The following is a 6000-nucleotide window of genomic DNA, read 5'->3' as shown; positions in this document are numbered from 1 at the left end:
CGACTTCTATTTATATTTCGAAAAAAGATGTGTGTCATAAGCATTCCTTATAGGTTTTAATTAATATTTCTCACAACCTCTCCCTAAGTAAAAGGTTGATGCGTTTCGGACCATTCTAATTGTGGGCCTCTTCAGGACCATAGGTGGAGAGAAGTACCTCATAAAAACAAAGGACAAATTACAACAAACAACCCTAAAACATAATTAATTCTTTTTACAAAAATGTTGCTGTTAAAAACCTTTTTTGTGTCTCAACAAACCGACCCTCATTATTCACAAGTGAAGCACATGCAAAAAAGAGTGGAGATCACTGAGTCAGAAGTACCCCTTTTGTGTTTAAAACAATACACATTAATTACATTCAATGTGAAAATAATATTACAATCTACTTGAGTGCTACCAACGCAGAGTCAAAGACCGAAAATCCCAGACATAAATCTAGAGACACTTACTGACTATTTTAGTCAAAATATGTCAGAAATGCCAAATATATATCGATAAAATTCAATTGGGAACACCTAGAAGACAAGAGAAAGTAAATAGCTACTATATTACTCTAAACATACAAATTAAATTACTTTGAAATTCTTCAGTGCTGTCAATCTTCTGCCAATTTAGCTTTAGCAACTTACTTCAATAAAGCACAGATGTGTCCACTGAGAGTAGTCCCTTATCGCAGCTTACTTACAGCTTTATGATGTGATACTACTCGAAAACCGGTTGCTTCTGCAAATTTGGAAATGAATACCGCTCTTGGTGTATCTAACCACCTGCGGGCCGATACACCCACATCAAAAGCAATCGCATATGTTGATTACAGCCTTCGCGTTCAACTTACGCTTTCCCAATTTGGAGGGGGGGCAAAGACATCAGCTGCTTCCTCCATCTAAATATGTACATATGCTGAAGCAGCTTCTGTGGCGGTCATCTTGGAACAGAGAGGTATCTCTCTTACACTCTCTGTGGCAGCCATATTTAAGTGTATAACGTCAATGGTGGCCATCTTGAAATGGACCCATACTCAATATCCTAATCTTGTAATCGGCTCCCAAGCGGAATTCATCTCGCTTTATCATGGAATTTGAATTTAAGTACAAAGATTCCATATCCATAAATAAGCATCTGTAAGGCCTATCGTGAAAATGCCATGGCAACCGTTGAAACGTGGAAATATACATGTATTATATATCACAAGAGGAAAGTCTGTCTAAAACTTGCTTTATCCAGATATATTGATTGAATTCAAAAGCAACAATTCTCTTTATACAGTCATGTGCTTCTATTTCATAACTCACTAAAGAAAGAGAACGAATACCAAAAATTATTGGAAAGTTAAAATAAAAGAAAGGTGTTACCACACTGTGCATGACCATATAAACATAAAAATCAAGATTATACCAGACATGACAATCAATTAATACATCACAAAGTCAAAATGGAGAGTTGACAACCTTCTGCATTAAGGTTAGAGAAATTGTTCAGTCATTTATAAATTCTCATAGTAGAATGCAGAGCAAAAGGGACTAAATTAGAGCTCACATTTCATCCAAGTCATTAAGGCTGTGCCAAGCTGTTCCATATTTCTCGATAAATCTTGCTTCCATTTTATTCAAAATGGTTGATACTGATTATCCACTTGAATTTACACGGGCTACATAAAGTACTGTCCACCAAAGATCATCTGGCTTGTGGTTCAATTCACAATAGTGTTCCACTAAAGGTGCGCCTTTACTGCACATCTGATTCTTGATCTGTGTTGGAGAATTCTCGCTTTAACTGGCTGCGTCGTTTGTACTATATATATTAGCTCGCAAGGACATTTTATGCAATAAATCACATTTTTAGTATTGCAATTAGAAAAGCATGGCTGGATGTGTGTTCTCACATTCAATAATACTTCTTTAGTCTCACTAGTAAATTGGCAGGCCACACAATTTTTACATTTACAATGGCCACTCAAGGAGGGGAGCTGAAGCATCGTCCTTAGATATTTCTTCTTTTCTATTTGAAATCCAGCTTTAACCCAGTACTCTCATAAATGTTGTGCTTTCTTACAAGAAAATGGTGGTTTCTGAATTCCCATTGGGGTCAAGATTCTCCAGTTTTTTTCCAACAATGGATCTAACTTTATTCGCTTTAGGATTGTTTGTAATTACACAAGTCAAAGGAGCATCTTTCATGCGTTGTCTAGGAATCAGTAAATTTCTCTGGGTGTAAACCATGCTCTTTTAGATGATGCTTTGACCAATTCTTTTGGATATCCCCTATTAACTAGTTTTTTCACCAGTTCATTAGCATTTTCAAAGAAGTAATCTCTCTGGGTACAATTCCTCCTCATATGTAGGAATTGACCGTAAGGTAAATTTTCTTTCAAAGTTCTGGGTGGCCACTGGAAAAATGCAGCAGACTATTGTGGTCTGTTGGTTTCTTATTTAGACTAACTTCTAAGGAGCCTTCTTTGGACAAAGTCCAGAGGTCCAGAAAATTGATTTTATTGGCATCACTGTGCATGGTAAATCTGAAGTCTGGCGTACGTTGGTTCATCCATTCTTGAAAGGCTGACAAAATGGTAGTATCGCCTTCCCAAATCATCAAAATATTGTCAATGTACCTAAACAATCATACAATATGATTTCTGAAAGGATTCAAGGTGTCATACACCCATTTTCTTTAAAAATAAATCCATAACCAAATTGGCTATCTCCGGTGCAAAACTGCATCCCATCGCCGCCCCCTTAATTTGTAGATACATATTATCTTTATACATAAAGAAATTATTTTACAAGCAAAGGGTGGCTAGGGCAGTTGCAAATTCTTTAGGTGTGATCACCGGGACAATATGGTGTCCAAGACCGTTCTAATTACTTCAATACCCTCGTCCTGTGTGATATTAGTGTAAAGGGCTTCAATGTCAAATGTCACCAGATGCTGATTTTCATCATTAAATGGTAAACCTTCTATTTTATTGATGCTGTCCATGGAATCGCAAACATATGCTTGTATTTAAACCACCAAAGTTTTAAGAAAAGTGTCAACATATTGGGCCAATAGTTCTAAAATAGAGCCACATGCAGAAATAATAGGTCTCCCAGGAGGATTTTCCAAGTTCTCATGGATTTTCGGAAGTATATATATATATAAGAGGCATTCTACCTTCGCTCTTGTTAAGAAATTCAAATTCTTTCGTACGTATCCATCCATTGTCAAGGGCCTCATTGGGAATGGGCCGTATTCTATATTGGAGATCTCTGGAAGGTTATCATTAATCAACCGATAGTGATTACAGTTATCTAACTGTCTCATCATTTCTTGATTATATTTGTCCTTGTCCCAAACCACTATTCCCCCTCCTTTATCTGCAGGCTTTATGATAATAGATTGATTATTAGCCAAATGCTGGATGACCTCCAATTCAGCTTTTGTACAAGTCTAAAACATTTTTTTTTACTGTTAAGGTTGTCAATTTCTCCTAATACTATATCTTCAAAGACTGCTATTTCTAGGGGTAAATTATTTCTATCTGGGCAAAAGGTAAATTTCGGCCTAAGACCACTGATATTTGCCTCAGTTTCATCAGGAGAATCAGAAAAGAAGGCTTTCAGCTCCCATTCTCAAAGTTGGGGCCCATGGGGGGAGCCTGAAGGCCCCCACAGTCCCAGCTGGCTCCCTGCCTGCTGCAGGAGCCAACTTTGATGTCACAGAGAGGGAGCTGCTTAGCAGCTCCCTCACTGTGAGAGCAGTTTCCTCTGTGTGCCTGCTCGCTTCTCCATGGGCAGGCACAAAGAGCAAACCTCCACATTCAATGAAGGGAGAGCTGTATGACAGCTCTCTCTTCATTATAGCAGAGTGTTTCTGTGGCTTGGCAGCAACTGTAAAGCTGCAGGCAAGCCGCAGCAACCAACTATGGCCCGGGGTTGGGCACCCTGGGACATAGCAGGAGCCGGGCCAGGGGGGTGGCAGTCCCCAAGCCCATTCGTGGCTCCTGAAGGAGCACTGGCAGCCCCCCTCCAACTAGCATAGCCCCGGGGAGATGGTGGCTCCCTGGGCTGAAGGGCATCAGAAACGGACACCCTCTCTATTTTTTTACAGTTTGCCCCAGGGAGGTGGTTGTCCCCGGGGCTGCAGGGGTGGGGGGCGTGTGGCACCCCCACACCAACTTTACTGAATGCCTCAGGGACGTGGTGTTCCCCGGAGCTGTGGAGGGGGTTGCGTGACCCCCCACAAACAATGCTAAGTGCTCCAGGGAGGTGGTGTGGCCCCGCATGGCCCCCACATCATAATCATTTAAAGCCCCAGGGTGGTGGCAGTCCTGTGGCTGTGGGGGCACCAGGCGGTCCCCTGCACTACAATAAACAATGCCCCAGGGAGGTGGTGGTTCCCGGGGCAGTGGGGGGCCGGGTACCCCTTGAATGGCAAATATCACTGTACGGGAGCCCACGCTTTAAAAACAAAAAAATTTTGACTTGGATTTGTGACCCCATTGCGATTCTGCTGCAAATTCTTTTTTAGCTCGTGGGGGGTCCCTTTGGGACCTCAATACCAGATCTAAGGGGTCAGGGTGTCCCTACCCTTGTCTCTTTTGTTTTTTTAATGTTTTTTTTTCTGGGTCTCGGCTGAAGCCGAGTTCCAACATGGCTGCAGCACTTCCTTGTTGAAGTGTTGGCAGCCAATCAGATTTCAGCACGAGATCGCAAGGGGTTGCGAATCCTTCGACCCCCTAAATATACATATTTGTATTTATATTAATTTCTCTAAAACTACTGAATGGATTCACACCAAATAACAAAAAGGCCTCTTTCTAGACCAAGAGCTACCTTTCTAAGAAATTTGGTGTACTTCTGTCCATTTTTTTTCGGTCCGATAACTGTTCAAAATCCCTATGGAAAAATAAATATGGAAAATGCATTTTGGGACCTTCCTTTTTCTCAGCCCCCAGTTGATGGGACATCATGAAACTTTCCAGTCAGCAGCTGAAGTGAGCATACGTTTTTTGGAAAATGTTGTGAAGAGTGGTCAACCAGCAACAACGATATAGGCAAATTTATAAACTATAGACTAGGTCCTGACTATAACTTCCTAGTGGCTACTGCCTCTAGGTATGTGTATATATATATATATATATATATGTATATATATATATATATATATATATATATATATATATATATATATATATATATATATATATATATTCTTTTACTCAAACCTCTTTATTCATTGGCTGTTTAAATGTCACTCAACTTATAACTTGTTTCATCACAGCACACAACTATTATTAGCTCAGCATACTTACAGTAGTGCAGCTTTGTGAAATAATTTTTAAGCTGTTGCTGGAGAAGGTCTAGCAACAACTTAAGGTACTACATTTTTGTGAATGTCTTGCAGTCTTAAGTTTTCTACTTAAGGTGTCATCACCTTCTTTTTTCAATCAATCAAGAAATATATTTGAAACCTGTAATCTTCATGAATCATTATAAACTCAATTTGGCATATTTATTTATCTTATAAAAGCATCCACAAATCATAAAAATAAGCAAATCTGTATGCCAGGGCCACACAGACTCATCTTTGTGAATGACGTTTCCAGAAAATACATCTGATTCAAGAGGGACATCTACTAACTAATTGAGCTGCCGCAGCTTTTTATAATAATTTTCAGGCTGTTGCAAATGACAGGAGAAGAATATCTGGGGGCATATTTACTTAAGGGGTCATTATGACCCTGGCGGAAGGCGGAGAAGCAGCGGTAAGACCGCCAACAGGCTGGCGGTCTTTTTTGTTGTATTATGACCATGGCGGTTACCGCCACAGTCATCCGCCGGTTCTCCGTTCCGCCTGCAGGGCTGGAGACCTGGGTCTCCAGCCCGGCGGGCATCACTATACCGCCGGCGGTATTTGGACCCGGCTTACCGCCGTGGATTTCCTGTGGTTGGAACCGCCATGAAACCATGGCAGTAAGCACTATCAGTGCCAGGGAAATCCTTCCCTGGCACTGATAGG

Source organism: Pleurodeles waltl, chromosome 10, assembly GCF_031143425.1.
Source record: "Pleurodeles waltl isolate 20211129_DDA chromosome 10, aPleWal1.hap1.20221129, whole genome shotgun sequence".
Taxonomy (NCBI): Eukaryota; Metazoa; Chordata; class Amphibia; order Caudata; family Salamandridae; genus Pleurodeles; species Pleurodeles waltl.
This window is presented reverse-complemented; position numbering follows the sequence as displayed.